This window comes from Balearica regulorum, chromosome 11 (genome assembly GCF_011004875.1).
Source record: "Balearica regulorum gibbericeps isolate bBalReg1 chromosome 11, bBalReg1.pri, whole genome shotgun sequence".
In the NCBI taxonomy this organism is placed as follows: Eukaryota; Metazoa; Chordata; class Aves; order Gruiformes; family Gruidae; genus Balearica; species Balearica regulorum.
In genome coordinates, this window is record NC_046194.1 from 2,610,527 (window position 1) to 2,629,685 (window position 19,159).

The window sequence follows — 19,159 nt, forward strand, 5'->3', positions numbered from 1 at the left end:
ATACTAGATTTATATAAAATTATTATATTTTTTTAAGTTTGTTAGCGCAGAAAGCAGTACATAACTGTTTCGGGAGAGTTCTTGTCAACACTGAAAGAAAAACATTCTGCCCTTTCACGGAGACCTATCCACTCCATTATGTTCCTAAACTAGCAAGACACAAATTCCTTGCTTTGCTTCGCTTGTGCGCACGGCTTTTGCTTTACCTATTAAACTGTCTTTATCTCAACCCACGAGTTTTCTCACTTTAACTTTTCCAATTTTCTCCCCCATCCCAATGGGGGGGAGTGAGCGAGCGGCTGCGTGGTGCTCAGCTGCCGGCTGGGGTAAAACCACAACAAATACACAAAGTCTTCCTTAACTCTGAAAATAAAACAGATATATATACACAAAGATTACTAATGCAATACTTTTAGGATTAATACAACACATGAAGACTCTCAAAATGATGTCTCTAATTCAGTAAACACAGACCTAACTGGGCAACCCACACAAGTGATGGGGATGCCCAGAGGAGAACACAGCCTTGCCCTCTCCACTCATTGATTAATATTTTTAATATCCTCAGAGGATGACCCTCCTGCTAGCACAGGCTTGATGCAAAGCACACTGCCTGCATCCTCTCCCCGGGGTCAGGAGAAGCATTGCCATGGCCAGCAGCAGGGCAGATCATGGCCATTGGGTCCCCCAGGACCAACACTCAACGTCAACAGGAGTCAAACAAGAGTTGCGTTTGTCTCCCGTTGTTCCTCTGCTCTAGCTCTAGACATTTACATTTGAAAATAGTATCTGTCACTCCCACAAACCAGGTATTCCTCTTTTCTGTTTGAACCTGAATGAAAAAAATCCAAATCCCAGGGTGCCTGACATCAAAGCATGGTAGAAGGCAACTATTGAGATGGTGTTCTGGCATTAACGTGGCACTAGAAAGGAAGAGCAAATGGGCAGTGAGGAAGCAAATCCTGTTGAAATATGATTAAGCGACACTGAAGATAAGGAAAACCATGAAAACTAAAGGGCAAGTAAGGGGATTTTAAGTGCAATATAAAAGGGGATTTGTGGCACATGTAATTCCTCCTTAAAATGTTGATTAAACATAGATTGTTATTTTGCCTCTCGATTATAGTTACAGACCATTTTGTTTCTGTCTATGATCTCCGCAAGCATCAGTGAAAGCTGAAGATGCTTAGCACTTTTGTATCTACTGTATGTTTATGTTTTATTCTCGCTCACTAAGTACATTTACAACTAAAGATGAAAACAGGAGGCATAAAGAGAAGAACGTGCCATAAAATATCTCCAGCATTCTGAGAAAAAAAGCTCATGATTTTCTGGAATATGATGGTTTCATTGCAACCACGCTCCAAATCAAGCTTTATCAATCGCCATTTATGACTAGGCAAGCCTGGCTGCTGGTCGTGTTGTTCCTTACCTGTCATTTGCCAAAGTAGAAAGTCTGCTGTAAGTATTATGGGATAGAGGAACTTCATTTTATTTTTTTTAATTCTTTGTGCTAATGCAATCGGTTACATATCTCAATAAATCACTAACTGTGAGTGAATCATCATTCTTAGCATTAAGAGAAACAGGTTTTATTCTCCCATTTCTGTACATGCCCACCTCCATCAAACCCAGCCCTTGCTACGCCACTTTTCTTTGAAGCTCATCTACAGACCTAAGCAGACTAGAGCAAACAGCCCTCCTGTTTCCCAGTGGGACAACCTGCCTAAGAGGTGGCCCTTCAAAGTGCTTCATCTCATTGTTTCTATTATTTTCTCTTCCCCTCCAGAGAAAAAGATTTAATTCAGTCTTTAAAATCAACAGGATCCTTGGTGGAGGGGGAGGATAGAGAAGGAGCAAAGAATGGATGAAGAGAGAGAGGAAATACCTCATGTCTCTTTTTGGGCTAATCCCATGCATTTTACTGAACTTTTCTGCAATCATAATTCCAAAGGGTTCCTCAAACCCCTCTCCAAGCTGTGCTGCTCACTCTGCTCCAGCACAAACTCGGGATGGAGGGGGAGAAGGAAAGGCAGGTGTGTGCAGACAGGGTGTTTGCCCCAGCACTCCAGAAGAAAAGACCTCCGTAACAAGCCTGCAAAATTAACATTATACCAAGATAAATATGTACCATTCTCTGAATATCAAATCTGCATTTTGATTTTTATTCTTTGGATGGGAAATCCTGACTCATGCCTGTGGCTGAGATTGGGCATGTGTGATGTGTGCTCATCTAGTATTGCTTGTGGCCAGTTAGAAAAATCATATAATCCACCACAAGTTTAAAATATAATTTAAACCTGCCAAGTCTCATAACTTCCAAGAAGGCAAATTTACCATAAAGAGAATGGTTTCCACTTACTAGATTTTATATTCAGATCTCTGGCACACAGGCTTGCCACCAAAGAAGTCTTTTATGCAAGCACATAATCAACGGAAGCCTTCATTTTCACCGCGGTTAGATTTAATGTGATAATGAATATTCCAGTGTCAGCTCTGGGTAAACGGATGGAGTTTCACCTCAGATTCCCTCCTTTAAATATCTCACTCAGGCACACACTTGCTGAGTGGTAAATAATTTAGCAGCACCAGCAGAAGGACACCTGAGATGTGTTCAAAATGCAGGCGTACCTGCGTGGCTCGTGTACTGCCCCGTGTTCCTGCTCTTGTAAACAGCATCAGTAGCACGGCAAAGAGTGTAAAAGCTTTATTACCTATTTGTATTAGCCTCTTGCAGTGGAGAGCAAAGGGAAAAAATGCACAGCTGCTTGTGGACACCCCCACCCAGGGTGCACCATGGTCACCCATGAAGGTCCCATTGGGCTCACCACTGCTCGGCTGGTTCCAGGTCCCTTCTGAGCAGGGAAGCTCAGTGGTGTTGTCCCAAACCAACACCAGAGCCATGAGGAATGCACGTTCCCTAATTAGCAGCATTTATTTTTATTATAATTTTCAGAACTACAGATGATATTTTGCATTCATTTGAGAGTCTATCTGCAGTTTGCAAACACTTACCCACCCATACGAGGCGAATTCTTTGATGCTCATTTTACGGATGTGGAATGCGCCTGAATTAACATTGCTGTGAAAACCTTTGCTGCCAGATTTCCCTGCCTGTGTCACCATATTTTACCCTCAGTACCTAACTCAGGCTGCCTGGAAGAGCAGCTTTCCAACATAATTGTTAGGGATCTGCTATTTCTTTGGGCTTTTCACCTATTTTTCAGCTATTGGCTGATGTTTTTTTCCTCTCCTTTTTCTTTTTGCCAGTTTCAAGTTTCCACTCCGACACCAAATGCTTTCCTCTTTTTCTACCGCTGTTAACACTAAGCAGATCAAACAAACACAAAAGTGTTTTCTCAAAAAATAATCATTAAGCATATCGTGTAGTTTAGTTCAAGTGACAGCTGAATATTTGTTTCATTAATAAGTAATTTGCAATTAATTCGTGGAGTCATTTCTAAAAGAACATTGTGATGTTTCCATGGTTTTAAAGTGGCAAAACACTAGTCATTTTTTGACAAAATTTCAGTACAAATTGCTCATATGCATCCACTGGAAAAATCCAACCTCTGCTGAGGAGTGTCCCCATGCTGTGGGAACAGGGCTCCCATGGCAAGGCACCTACATACAATATGCAAATAATGCAGCATTTAGGACTTGAATTTCAGGTGCATGGGTGCTCACACTGCTCCATTCAAATGATTAGCAATGACATCACTGAAGTTAAGGGGTTTTTCCATTTAAGGCTCAGAAACAACTCTTCTCCGTGTTGGAGGAATAACAAAATCTCCAATACAAATTGTTCAATTGGTCGATTTTCAATCAAAAGGCTGGACAAACGAATGATTGGTATCTTGCCATCTGAAACCAAAGATGCTCCAGCCCACAAAGGCTCCTGAGGCTCTAAAATCATGCCGAGAGTTATGGGTTACCCTTCCACTGACTGAGCATCTCTTCTTGGAGGTCCAGGGGGCTCCATCCTCAAGCCTATGAAGGTCACCTTCTGCCTGGGATGGAATAGGCACCATCTGCACTGATATTTTAGTAAAAATTAAATAGCACTTTACCTTCTTTCACAATATTCTAACATTATGCACTGGCATGATTTGGGAATAAATAACACAGGAAAGCGTCTTTAATCCTGGACACCATTTCCACTCTAACCCCCAGGACCTAATACCTGGCCAGCAAAGACTAAGGACATTTCTAAGCTACAGAAACAATTACAATTGTTGCCATATCACCTTCTCAATAACCTTCCCCCAAAATTATAGGTTAGAGAGCTGTCTGTAATCATTAACTGCCTGAAGGAGAGAGAGGCATTACCAAAGCAACAAACCTCTAATCAACAGAGTGGGAACAGTGCAGAAGAGAAAAATAACTCCTTAACAAGCAAGTTGCAATAGTTTAAAAAAAAAAAAAAAAAAAAAAATCTGATTTGGCACATATAGTTAGCATCCCGCCGTTGCAAAATTAAAATGTTGGAAAAAGTGAGCATTGTATATGGTGCCTACTTGGGAACGTAATTTGCTGGCATTACACTTTTAGATGGAAGTACTTACAGGTTTTCATATTCAGCAGCAAGAGGACCAATTATATCAAGGAACTGACATAGCCCTGAAGTGACACAACAGAGAGCTGGTAAAAAAAAAAGAAAAAAAAGTATGAAATGTTTCTTTTTAAATTAAAAATGAAGAAAAAATTTTTATAACTGAAAAAATGCCCACTTTCAAGCTATCCTAATTGAGATTAATAGACAGCTAACTTGGTGTCTGGAAAGCAAAGTTCTAGAGCCTTTTATAAAAATCATTAACTGGAATGGTTTTTAATTTGTCAGAAAGACCAGGTTAAAAATAATATTTAAAAAATTTTTGCAATGCCATAACTTATGAGCTAACAATTAATAAAGTTGGATAAGAGAATCTATAAATTATCTGGCAAGAAAATCTGGAAACAATCAGCTATTTTGTATCTTCCATCAATACACTGTGCTTTGCTACACAATGATTTCCATGATAAGATGTGACTTTGCCTTGAATGCAATTTGCAACCTATTAGCTTGATCCAGTTTCCACTGAAGTAAATGAAAAGATTACCATTGACTTCAATGAAAGCTGGATTAGACTCTGTTTGCATTCACAGTGGAAAAAAAGAAAAAAAAAGAAAATCTTAATGATTATTTATGCCAGAAATTCCAGTGCAAAAAGCAAAATTGGTGCAAATGTGTTGAAGAATTTGAAGAGAAAAATGAGCACAGTGGATATAAAATATGACTCCACTAAAAATTATAAGATTACTAATTACTCTGAATAAGCTTATAGAAATGCTATAGATGTAATTAAATGGCACAAATATACTTCCAAATCCAATTATAGCAATGAAGCAATGATTATACAGTTGCATTAAGAGTTAAAATAAAACATGATACCAGATAAATGGGTATATTAGAAAGGCATTATTAGATTTTTCTTGCATTTATCCACTACCAAGCACCACCAACCCTTGAAGCTAAGGACAAATAGAAGAAAACAGAGGAGAAAGATTGAGCTCACTTGCTGAATATAGCCAGTAACAACTGAGGTATTTTTGCTAGAAAAGATAAAAGGAGGGGTACCAGCTCCCAATACATGACTTGCACAACGAATCAAAACACTGAGACTTATTCAAAGTCCTACAGCTCCACCAGAATTAGCAACTTTTGAAAGGACTAGACTATAAAAGAAGTAAAACTTGAAAAGGATTTACTGCAGAAAGTTGAAACATCCCAGAGAAAACACAATATACCAATAAAGAGCCAATTATTGCAACCATCAATATTCGGCAGTGGATTATCCAAGGAAAAGATATGCAGATTCAATTAGGAAAAAATACAGTCATGTCTATCATTTGGCAGAAGAGCATTACTTACAGATAGGAAAAGGGACACTCGCTTTATTTGTATGTTTCAATAATAATTTGGTACTTTACCCATTATTGTCAAGAAATGAACATTTAGATTTGTTTAGAAACAAATATACGCACTGTGTCTCAGTGAGTCCCTTTCTGATTTAAAACTAAAATAAGTCACCCTTTGCTTCACTCTCTCTCTTGTCCTTGAAATTCATACTGACTTTTAAAATATAATATATATATATATAACGTATTGGGTTTGCCAACTTTTGAAACCCAAGGGAAATATTCACCAATTGCCAGAAACTTGTAGGTCATGCTTAAATTGCTTACAACTTTACCTGTTTTTAAAATTCAAACATAAACCGACTTGCATGGGGTTTTTGTGAGAATTCCTCTCCAGTGGATTGGTAAATGCTTCTTTGGGAGGTTTCCCATTAATAAACACCCGCAGTTCATCCCTATTTTGCAGTCACAGGGAGAGGGCTAGTAAAGAGTTCAGTTTATAATGTCACACAGACTGTATCTGTCCCCCAGGTACACGCTGGGCCATTATCAGAATAAAAAGAAGTGGGGAAAAAGGAAGAAAAAAAACCAACCCTAAAAACAGTATTTTATTCTGCTTTTGCTATAATACTATAAATACAAACAGAAACATCCACATGCTCGGCTATGCCTTGGCTAAGCAAATCTCATAAATGTCTGAATTTCCCATTATGGCCATGATTTCTAGAGGGAGATGAAATCTTTACCTCCCTCTAAATTGATGGGAGTCTCCCTCCTCCCTTCAGATGCCAGAATATGGAAGTAGAAGACTATCCCTCTGAAGGCTGTATTTTATAATACTCTGATGAGATGCCTTTTGATTTAGGGTTTGCATGAAGGAAGAAAAAAAAATCCATGTAGTCTGCCAGCTCATCTAACCCAACTTTAATCACTTACTGTGTAGACAGCTATATCTGAGCTAGTCATCTAAAATCCCTTTAAAGTCAATGGTGAGAAATAGATGTTTTTAGGATGCAATTAATTGATTGGAAGGAAGAGAGATCTATCATATACAGAAAAGAATTGTGGCCCAGAGGATTCTGCTTTTCTCTATTTACTTTACAGGGGTTTCACATGTCTGCTTTGTAGTAGTCATTCAAAATAGGTGAGAAAAATATCACCGATCTCTGTTAACCAATCTCTCCCTCTCTTTTTTTAAATCTCTTTTACTGTTCCTCTTCCCTTCTGCTTCTACACCTAGTCTCTCCTGGGACATCAATTCAATTTTTTACATTTTAAGACCATTAACCCCTCAAGGAAATGGGTTCATTCATCTGATGGTAATGAAAACTCTTGGATCATACATGACCACTCACCTGGGCCAGAAGAACTGATCCATTAGGTTTGAAAAACACATTAATGGGATAGTTTCATGTCAATTGTCACAGAAATATTCAGAATTGCACAGATAAGAGAAAACTGCCTACTGTTTTACCACTCTCCCAAGGACCCATGGGCCTTTCAGCTCCCAGGACTCTTGGTCACATCCAAAATTACAATGGCTATACATAGCCTAAGGAGCTGGGCTGTGATGATTTTCATGGAGACAGAGACAAATATTCCCCCTCAAGAGCACATGGCATATCTGTGGACTTGAAAATACAGCAAACTTCAGGAGAAAGAAAAATTAATAAATTTGTCTTCATCAAGTGAGATCCAATGAAGTCGACTTGAAATAAGTTTTGCCAGACTTGAATGTTGTGGAGACCACCAATGCCTTTCTTTTGCCTGATCTACCACCCAATGGATAGCCCTGTGCAACTTTGTTCTGCTTTTACAAGCTGGCGAACCAGCCTATTTCCTCTCACCCACCAAAGAGCAACCATTGTACTGAAGATCTTTGAGAAATCTGCCGCACACTCTGACATAAGGGAGTAAGTTTTGTTTCATGTTTTCCTTATGCTAGGGCATTCATCTTCAAAGTGCCTTGCACGCAACCGGGGAGCCTTAGAAGCGTATCAGGGGCAATTCAAAGAGCTTTGCATGGAGCACGAGGGGGTTCCTGTTCAAAGCTGCAGCCTTGCATCTGCCAGAGAAGAGCAGATTCAAAACCGAAGAGGTCACTTCACCTACCTGTAGTGGGATCTCATATTCAGAAGACTCCAACTAAAAATGAGGGATATTTAGCAGTGTGATAACTGAAACCCTCTAGGCAATGCTCTTTCTCTCTCTCCCTCAGACACATACAGAGCAACGTCTCCTTTAGAAAAAATCCCAAAACTGTAGGAGACTTAATGGCCTCCAGAAAACTTACTCACAGATTAGCTCCATCTATAGCATCCTCCTGGTTTGAGCACAAAAGTTTCCAACAAGACAGACCACCACAGACCTCTGTTCAAACCACCTGAAACAAGGAAACTAGAATAAGAAGTTGTTTAATACATGATAGAGTGGTAAAACCACTGATTTCTTTCAATTACTCAATTTAATGCCATATAGAGGAAATATTCTGCTTGGTTGAGAAAATACAATTACCTCTTTGGTGGATGGACCTGGAAGCCCCTGGATAACATAAGGGCTCTGCTAGGATGGGCACTGTCTAAACACAGAGTAATACAGAGCTGCTTTCCCCAGAATTTATCATTTACATGGGAAATATAGAAAAATATGGAAGAAACTATTGTTCTCATTTTATACATGGAGAACTGAGACAAGGAGAGATGCAGGTCTATCCCTGATCTCACTGCCATCACACATCTTGCGCTAGCCACCTCTCTTCCTTCAAACATTCACTGCTGCAGGTGCAAACCCCATCTCTGCGTACAGTTTCTACCAACCATAATAGTTCTTCAGTACCTAATGTCTTCAAGGACTTCTTTTTTCTTTTTCTAAATAACTGGTTAAAATGCCCAGTACCCTGCTTTCCAGCCTCTGTCCTCCTTTCTCAGACTCCTCTGATTTATGTTGTGGGCTCATTAAAATCTGTAAAGCCTTTGAGAACTGAATGGCACTTCACATATATAGATACATTATTACCCATAACAGATTTATTATTTTTTTATTAGAAATACCTGGCTTTCTTTTTCTTTTAAACTGATTTTAAACATTGCCTCCATTGCCACATGTTTTGTTTTGCTGCATTGCTGACTGTGGTATATCAGATTCAGTGTGCTCACTCCAAGTTCGGTTTATAACAGCAGGCCACAATGGATCATAAACTTTATGTCTGATTCCTCTTCTTATGTAACATTGTGTGGTTTTTTTTTTTAAATTTTCCTACTTAGCAAATGTATTATTCCTTTAAAGCACCTGATCAAATATACTGGGATCTGGGAGATAATTCTAAAATGTAATTTAGTTGTAAAAATATGCATTTACTACGTATACTCACGTATAGCGTAATTTGCTATGAGGCATCTCTCAAGAAGAGCTAACCATTTTGACCCTTGCATACCATAAGGCTGCTAGAACAGACCCTATGCTGTACAACCTGCTTTCAGATGGTTTCAAAGCCTGTGTTTGCAATGTGCTTCCTTTTTTCCTTATTTTATTCTCGCTTTTCTCATTCTTGCAGTGACCTCACCTGGAGCAACGAGGCTGCAAGCCCTCCATAGGTCATCACAGAAAGACCAATTGGTTTATGTCCCATACGTTTCCCAGGTTGTAAAACAGCATAAAAGTATAAATGAAGAGCCTCATACTATTTTTCTTCCTGCTGTGTGCAATCAAGGCAGAAAGTATCCCTTACTCAGAAGGAACCTGCAAATTACCTCGGCGTACCTGACCCACCAGCAGTAATACAACATTAGGACTATTTTTCCCCACTCACTCACATCGTCGTTGCGACGCTGGCTCTTCTCCCGCTGAGCTCCTCGAGCAGGTCTGTAATGCTGCCGGTCTCCGCAATGCCTGCTTTGAAAGAAAAATCCTGAATGTGAATGAAACGCAAACCTTTGCCACCAAAATATATGAAATATTTCTAAAGAACTTTACATCACTTCACATATTGCAGAATTGACCCCATATATCTGGGAAGCCTGAAACTGAAATAGATTTAGTTCAGCTAAGAAATAATCACAGGAAAGCATTTTGGATTCAGCCAAGTATGAAGTAAGGCAGTCTATTTTCTTCAAAGAAAGCTGAGGCTACCTCTCATTACATTCAACTGCATCAATTATACAGAGCTTTAATGGGAAAGGATTAAAAAGTACAAAGGTAAAACAAACAGCATTACTGCAATGTCCAGTAGGATGAAACGACTTCCTTCTGTGGTAGGTACAATTACAGAATTAATAAAAAAAGGAAGAAAGGAGGAATGGAAGGAGGGATTTCATGTACTTTGATCAGACTCGCTGCAGCAGTGACATAAACCCGGGACACTGCAGCACATACATTTTGGAAATTAGCCCCCACGTCCCCATGCTGAACCTCACTGCCAGAGCTCAGATCTGAACTCTCTGTTTCTGTAGTTCCTCTTTACTTCTAGCCAGAGAAGTACATTATTTCATAAATGCAAAGTTTTACATAACGTTGCCTTTTTTAAGTCTCTTCCAATCATGCTTGTACTACCCCAGATCACTGCAAACTATTAAACTTCCCTCTCCTTTTATCCACATTTTCATTGGCAGGATACGTGTCATTCAGCTCTACATTCCTTAAAAGTTTGATATCAAGTTCTTCATGTGCCTAATTTGGGCTTAAATCGAGGCTGGGGTAAATCGTTACAACTCAGATGAAGTCAATAGGAGCACAGCGACTTACATCAGCTTTGTGTCAGTAAATACTGACAAGATTGATCTCAAACTTTTCAGAACAAAAGATTTTTGAAGATGGATTAAACAACATAAATGCTGATCTGTTTTGCTAGACTGGAAAAGGCATAACACATGCTTTGTGTGACATCTCTGAATTATCCCTTCGTGGTAATGTTGACATTACATGGTATTGACTCATGGAAGAAGCTTAAATACCCTTTTAAGTTTTCAAGACTCTTTGACAAAGCACTATTTCATTAACAAAATGTTAATGGAATCTAGGAAGCTTGAATATACAGTATAGCCTGCTGGTTTCAAGCAGCTCTGTTCACTGGCCGAGAGATGTGACTGCAGCAGAGCAATGGAATTCTTATTTTTAGGCCAACAGAAAAGGAAGCATCTCAAGCACGATGCTCGTTGGTTGAGAAAGGAGGACCCAAGGCTGCTTCCACAATGCTCCACTAAAGGGCTACCACACCTTCTGCTGGAGAAGGTCAAAATAGCACAAACAAGAGAAAATACATCATGCAGGGTAAACTAGGAGAGACAGCAGGGCTGACATTGGCTTGGAGCTCAGGCTTCTTGCTTGTGTGAAAGAGGAAGACCTAGAGAGCACCGATACGAAGATTACATGGTCTGGGGTCATATTTGGGACAAGGGTAACAATGTGCCTACGGCTAAAATTGTTGGCTCTAAGTGTCCTGCTAATGACTCTCAAATAAGTACAGGGGTTTATATTTGATGGGCTTACTGCTAGGAGCAGATCGTGGTTTTCAGAGTCCTGATCTGACCCAGAGCAGGGACTTGATGGTGAGATTGGGGCAGTGCAGGTGGAGGAGATGGCCTCACCAGATGTCTCGTGTCACTCGCAAGGATGATGGGGGAGGACAACGACGTGGCGAGGCAGTGGCACTTGAGGGATTGGTTTTCATCCCAGCCAGAAGCTCTCACCTGTGAAGAGCAGAGAGCAGGTCCTCTCCCGATGACGGGTGCTCGCTGCCTGCTAGAAGGGATTTTCATCACAGCACAGAGCCCACAGCAGAGCAGGGAAGACCTGGTCACCGCTGAGCAACATCCTGCCACCACAGATGAAAGATAGTGTTGAATGCTGGAAAAACAGACACCTTTTTTATTAATCATATGTTTTCTGAGGTCCAATAGAGAAGCAGGCTGTTTATGACCAACCAGCCACAACTGGGTTTATCAATAAACTTATAACTATTAATAATGCACGCTGCTCATGACTGTGACATGCTCCCAACACCTGTCCAACACTGAACCTTGTGCAGATATCATTTGTAAGCCAAACCTTTGCATGAAAGGTGACAGAGCTTTTCAAGGGCAAAGTTTACTCACACACTGAAAAGTCAACTTTTTAAAGCAGACTTTTCTGCTGGTTTTCTAGATCTGCAATTGCTTTAAGTAATAAGGAGAGTTATTATTAACAGAAGAGATTGGCAGGGAAATACTAAATCTACGTCCATTTACTTGCTTTCTACATTTGACGGTACCTTGGGTGCCACCAGCTTCCACATTTCCTCCTCAAGAGTCCATTTCATCTTTTATATGTACTCACATAAAGTAACAAGGGGAAGAAAGTAATGTAAAAATGCAATGAGAAAATCGGTACATAAATGCAAAACTTGACTGAGGCATTCAAGGGCCACCTTGCTGCCTAAAACTGCTCCTTTTCTTTTTTAATTGATTATATTTCAAGTTGATAAAATCCACAGTAGTAAAGATAACTTTGCCTGACTGCCCAGTAGAAGGCATGGCAAGAAGTTGTTGGGGAAGGAGGGAAGGTCTCTGAGATAGTTTTATATGCATCTGTGCAATATATTAAAAAAAAAAAAAAAGACAGCAGTACAGCTGCAAACACAAATAACAGAACCAATCAAACATGGCAAAGCTGTGAAACACGTCCACGCTCGGGTACCGATGACTGGATTAAAGGGTGAAGTAATCCAGGTGTTAATGAGACAGGAGTCAGGGAGCCTCGCAGGACCGCGCTCCACGCCTGCCTTCACCGACACCATCGGCAGTTTTGCCTCCAGCATTGATGGGATCAGGACTGAGGATTGTAAAGGAAGAGGGAGATTCTCAGCTGACATGTTTGACTGATGGACAAAGGGCTTTTTCGCTGGCTGAAAAGAGGCATTTTTGTGCAATAGCAAAGCTTCGTATGCGTCTACCCAATTCCTATGTAGCCAAGTGTGAAGTGATGCTGATGGTCACCACTGTTGCCCGGTTAATGTTCTCCTTAACAGCATCTTACCCTCTTGGTTCTGGTTTTTTAATTCAAGTCAAATTACCTTGCCTCAAGAGGTGTGCAACAACCACAGTATTAATTACAGTCTAATGCCCCAAAGAGAAGAAAAATACTCCTGTAAAAAGGGTAGAGAATGAAAAATTTTGTGCCAGGCTGAAGGCAAAGTGCAGATAATTCATCTTCCCAAATACCTTGCTTGCTCTCAGAAGGAGCGGAGGAAAGCTGCATCGCCTGAAGAGTGCTCGGCTGCACTACACCGATGCAAAGGAGCCCTGCAAATCCTCTGCTCAGGGGATTCCTTCCAGCACGAGGCAATTCCTCCTTTCGATTCACCACCAAAACACAAGAGAAACGCCCAGAGCGCAGTCATGGTGGGCAAAGCAGCCCCCCGCTCTGTCCTCCAGACATGGCTGTCAGAAGGCACTCCGTCTGCTAAGAGAGTTTCCTCAAAATCTTCATGTAACTTCATTAAAAATAAAAGACTGACGCTCTTCAAGAATAAGCAAATAAAGTCCTGAATGGTTGCTACAGCAATAATGGCCATACCGGAATCAGTGGAGCTTAACCTCTGCACATGATGAACACGGTCTGTGAGTGGAGGATCCAGGTGAGCTCTCAGGGCTCAATATTCCTACTCCTATGGAAATGCAATAACCTAACAAAAGAGAAAGGAAGAGCGCAAGGAACGTTCCTCAAAGGTTTCCATGCAGAATATCATAGGTTTTGGTATGAAACAACTTAAAGGAATTACAGAACAATCGAGATTCAGGGGAATTAAAGGAAGAAAGACGTTTCAGTCTTGACTGCAAAGTATTGCACTCAGTCAAGGACACTGAACTTTGTGATCTCGTTGCGGGTCGCGCATTTTCCACATGAATTAACAGACGCCCATTGAGCTGCAGTGACCAAGCAGGATTTTCATCCTGGCTGAAGATCTGCCCCAGGATGTTCACATCCCATTGCCAGGAAAGCATCTCCCACCCTCCAGATAGCATTGGTCAAAGCCCTCTGTGAATAACCACTTTATAATGTGAGATAGAAACTACGCAGTGGGTCACTGGTAGCGGGGTTGAAAAAGGGACATTCAGCTCTAAAATCACAAGCCTCTACAGTCAACACTGAAAAAATTTGCTCTGTCTCAAAGGCTCTTACAGACCTAGGAGGATCGACACGTTCAAAGAGTGATTGCTGCAGTGTGTTAGAAAAGGTTAGGGAAAGCCGAAAACCTTAAGGTCTTGCAAATCAATCTGTGTATTGCACAAAAATTTCCACTCTTCCAAACCCGAGACAAATGCAGATTGTATTTGTCATACTTTTAGAAAAACCTTTAATCAAAATCTCTCACTCTCTTTTGAACAAGATTACAACACTCCAGAGATACAAAGACAACTGGAAGGCAGAAGTTCTGCAGAACGGGCATTTTACTTCTAAGACTCCACTTCCTCTCCCTTGTGATTACACAGATTTCTAATACCCTGTCAACTCAGTGTAGTTATACCCGTATTTTTCTTCAGCTGCCACATTTAGCCACAAGTGCTGTGACCATAAATTAAAAAACTTTTTTTTTTTTTTCAAATTTCCTCAACCACATCTGCAATTGTATTAACATAAAACTCACTAGATGCAACTGGCACAACATGGTAGGATTTTTCTTTCGCGTTCATAGGAAGGAGTTGAGCTGAGCTTAGCTGAGCTGAGCTTAGCTGAGCTGAACTGCAGCCCAACCCTACTGCCTGCCACTCAGACACCTCTCTCACCAACTGTTCCTCAAGGAGGGCATTCATTACTCCAGAAAAACACCTGTGTAGTATCAGACACTGCTGATTTTCTTGAGGTAAGGGGATATTTACTATCTCTGTAGTACAAATATAGGAATCAGCCTTTCCCCGCCCCCCCCCCCCCCCCCCCCCCTTATCTTTGGAAAGGTCTTTAAGTCAAAAGATTAAAGAACTGAGAAAAGGTATACAAAAACTGATAATCCCAACACAGAGACCTTTCAATCGTAAATACTTGTCAGTCTTAGCGTAATATGCAGCCTTCAATATACTGTTCTTTTCAGGCACATTTAAGTACCCTATAGAAATTACTTTATGCTGCTGAAGAACTTCAGATGAGTTTGGATCCATCATCATTCATCATGTCAGGCACTCTACGGATAGTTACACACACTTTGTCTGCTCAGTTTTATCGAATAACTAGCCCTAGGTTTTATTAATTTTCACTGGTTTGCAGAAATTACAGAGCTCCTATGCTTATTTATAAATTATATCCTAACTTGTATCTATTTTCCATGAAAACCAAGCAGTGCTTTAGAGATACATTAGGTCTTCTGGTGCTGGTACTTCAGTAAGAGGACCTTCCCAAATCTTACCTTGTTGCTTGTAGCTTAAATTTCACTGTTGTTTCTGTTTGCTGGGATTTAAACTTAAGGAGAAGCATTTTGTTATTGTTGTTATTGCTGATAACTGCATTCCCAAGGGCAAAAAATTGATTTGTATGGTGGGTCTTTCTCTTTTCAGATGTTCAGCAGCCTGAGTTGACTTCAAACCATTTACTCTTCAAACAGTTTTACATCTGTGGGATTAGTAAGCACCCCTACATAAACAAAGATAGAGAAAAATCTGAACTTTTCCTTGTCACGAGAGAGAAGGAGAGAAAACCAGTATTGCTATCACCATCCAGCGTGGGGTTTTGCTCCCTTTTCCATAAATCCCATCATTTTTGGAAGAGCCAACAGAACTGGCTGTTACAGAAAGCAGCACGCTAAGCAAATCCGCTCAGCAGCCGCCTACCCAAACCCAGGCTGGAGGGCTGCTGGTGAACAGAAAATACGATGCTCAGAGGAATTTCATTCCAAAACTTTTCCTGATGCGAGGTAGAGAAAATTACAGTATTTTAACAGGGTATCATGGCAGCTCAACAAAGGTTTCACTGTCAACATGGACTGGATAGCTTTGTGCAGGCAAACTGGTATTCGGTGGGAAGAGCAGCGCAGGTCTCAGCAGACACACTAGAGCTCACGCACACGAGGCTTCTGAGAAGAACGGGCTAAAATTTTAGAGGGAGGATGGAGCCGTGGGACATTTGATGTCAGCAAGACACTTCCCGACAGCAGTCGGCAAGCACGCCCCAACGTGCATGTGGATGTGCATGCGGTGTAGCTTAAAACAGAGCAAGGATCCCCAAAATGGCAGCAGACATATTCCTCTTCTCAACCAGGGAGAAGTTTCTTTATCAGGGATATAATGGGGCTCTCCTGAGGGCATGTAACAACCTCCTGGCATCATCAAGACAATAGGCAGCAATAATTAACTGCTATCCACAACAGCTTTCCAAAATGCTCTCCCCTCCCATGAATTACGTTGCGTACTATTTATATACTTATATTTATATGAAGGTATACAAAATATCCACTTATATATCTTATACATAAATCAAATTTTAAATATAGATGTGCAAGCACATGCATATGCTAAATCAACATGATTTTAGGTTTTGTACTTTCAGTGGAAATCCCCCCACATCATTGTCAAAGCCACAATTATTAATTGAACAGTTTTACTGCAAATAAAGGAGAACAAATATTTACCATATATATACACACACTCAGAATATCGTGTATGTTTCCTCTAGAATGTTACTTTATTAGATTATATATAGCACTTCTTTCTTCCTCACTGACTTTTTGCCCTGTAAAAGCAGTGTTAGAGGCACAGCGTAAATCAGAGCAAGCCCTGGTGCAGGGAAGAAAGGCTCCCGTCGCACCCGGAGCCCTGGCCACGCAGCACAGCCACCCTGAGGCCACGCAAGCCCCGCGTGACACCCACAGCGTCAGTCCCGTGAGCCCACGCTTCAAAGAAACAGCAAGATGGGGAAGCACCTGCTCAGGATGGGGACCTTCTGCTCAGGATGGGGACCTGCTCAGGATGGGCACCCACTCAGGATGGGGACCCCATTGGGGCGGGCTGGGGTCTGCAGCTCCTGCAAGCCTCCTGGCCGGACAGCCACCCCTTGGCCCACCTTGGGTGTCCCTGGAGCTGGAGCTCCCCTCCGCCCCGGCAGCTTCATGGGCAGGGGGAGTCCTGGAGGTGGTTCCGTCTTCTAGCACTTCCCTACGGACCACTTCAGCCACCTGTTCAGCGCTATAAAATATCCAATCCACTTAATGAGGCTTCCGGTAAAATAATTCCTTTGAAGTCCCTCAGACCATGACAGCAATTAACTCAAGACCTATCTTCACTTCTGTTGTTTTACCTACTCTTATTCAAGATCAACAACATCACTGATGGTGCAAATTATTTCCCCGCATAAGCAGTAAAAGAATGTGTATCGCATCCAGCGGTTACAGTCAGCTGGCAAAGTGACCTGATTGCAATTCCAGCCACAACGTGTAGCTTCATCAACGTCCCTGGGCTCATCCTGATTTTTCCTAATAGCCTCCATTTTGCAGACATTAAGACCATCAGGCAATTCATTGCGCTTACTACGGGCAGCATTTAGATATGTAACCTACGGCACCTATAGATGAGGCAGGTAAGGATGGCGTCAGAGGAGAACGTTATACACAAATCGGATCGGGAACGGTGGCTCCTCTTGATAAAACTGTTCCCAAGCACATCCCCCTTCAGTATTACATATACACGCGTGTATTCAAAAACTTTTACCCAAATGTACGAAATGTGTATTTTTTGCATTGCAAATTATTTGTAACAATGCACACAGAAAAGCAAATAGGACATTGATAGAGTATAAATAAATATAATTCTTTAAAAGCCAAAAATTCTATGAAATATGAGTTTCTCCACATTAGAAAAATGGGAAAAATAAGAAACGAGGGAGACAGCAAGCAACAGACACACAACCAGAGATTGTTAGCGTAAAAATGCCCTTGGAAGAAACTTTTTTCAAGGTTTTCTGTTTGTTTTATTTCTGTTTCTGTTTTTTTATTTGTTTGGGGTTTTGTTTTTAAAGTGAGCAAGAATGAGGATAAAAGGAAACGAATTCCCCACCAAAGGGCCTCCTACGGACCAAGCGGGATGGCCTGCTGACTCCGGCCACAAGGCTGTAACCTCTGCGAGGGGGACGGCATGTGAGCGCACACATCCCCTTGAACGCGGTTCAAGACAACGATTCTCATGGGTGGCGATACCGACGTCACAGGGAAAACAAAAGAATATCCGAATCCTTCTCCTTGCGTACGTCTGACGACATCACCTGCATCCTATACGTTAATCAGTTGGCCAGGATTGCGTCTCCAGACCCCTGAGGACACAACAACGCACCACTCCAAAGTAAAAACAGAGAGGACAAGTAGTCACAACCTGGAATTTCTATTCTGTGAGGAATTCCAATATTTTCTCATGAGCGCGGGAGCGAAATGAAATCTTAAAAGATTCCGGCAAAATTGAAGTTATGAAAACGTTTCATGCAAATGTCACATTTTAATGATAAGCAGGTTTTGTCTGAAAATGTTAAAATTATCCTAACGTAACAAAATATAAAACAAAGCATATAATAAACCTGAGAACTACACTATAAATAAAAAAACCCAAACCAACCCAGAAACCTGAACAAAGTAAAACATTTCATCATCATCAAAATGAACTGCTTCAACATTATACCAACAGAGATGAAAGTCGAATGATGCACTGGAACACGTTTTGTCTCAAAACTGATTATAATCAACAAAATTCCTGTAGAAAATTTCATTTTTATTCAAACTGGATTTTGGATTCAAAGCCGTTCGAACGTGCTTTGACTACCTACACCCAAGAAAATTGCTGCCACCCCGACCTCCGCGGCAAAGGCGATGCAGGAAGAGTGTTACTCATTCGCACCAAAGGAAAGCCTAAGACCTATGTTTTCTATAAAATTGGTGATCTCGGCTTATTTCTCAGCAAAAATGCTTTAAGGAGAGGGAAAGCAAAGCTATTGTTACTAAGACTTTCTTACTGTAAGAAACCATACTACAGTGCATTTACTGGTATGCTATGAAATACCATAAATCATTCTGACAACACGATACTTGTCAAAATAAAGGCATAAAATACATCTTGGAATAAAATATCCTCAATCTTATTTATTTGTTTGCTCACTCATGCCATTTGGCTTTTCTCTGTGGGTTTCCCAATCGTTAGGGTGAATTAGTGAGATTCTGCTGTAAAAACATAACCATGTGCATATTCACAGGCTTACGCACGTTGAATATCTGCATATAGCACTGTACAGTCATTCAAGAGAACTAAAAATAAAGCTTTCA

General features: G+C 40.9%; 1 long non-coding RNA gene across 15 annotated transcripts in view; it reads right to left on the reverse strand.

Annotated features, from left to right (window-relative positions):
* LOC142603322 (uncharacterized) overlaps nt 1-19,159 on the reverse strand; it is an 89,428-nt gene that overhangs the window by 27,003 nt on the left and 43,266 nt on the right. For 12 of the 15 annotated variants that reach the window (XR_012837228.1, XR_012837223.1, XR_012837226.1 and 9 more), the window contains 4 exons: nt 15,272-15,495; nt 9,707-9,786; nt 8,192-8,281; nt 7,365-7,529 (listed from right to left, as the gene is read on the reverse strand). This is a non-coding gene — a long non-coding RNA (uncharacterized LOC142603322). The remainder of the gene's footprint in view (nt 1-7,364; nt 7,530-8,191; nt 8,282-9,706; nt 9,787-15,271; nt 15,496-19,159) is intronic. The other 3 variants (XR_012837233.1, XR_012837222.1, XR_012837230.1) reach the window with 2 other exon arrangements.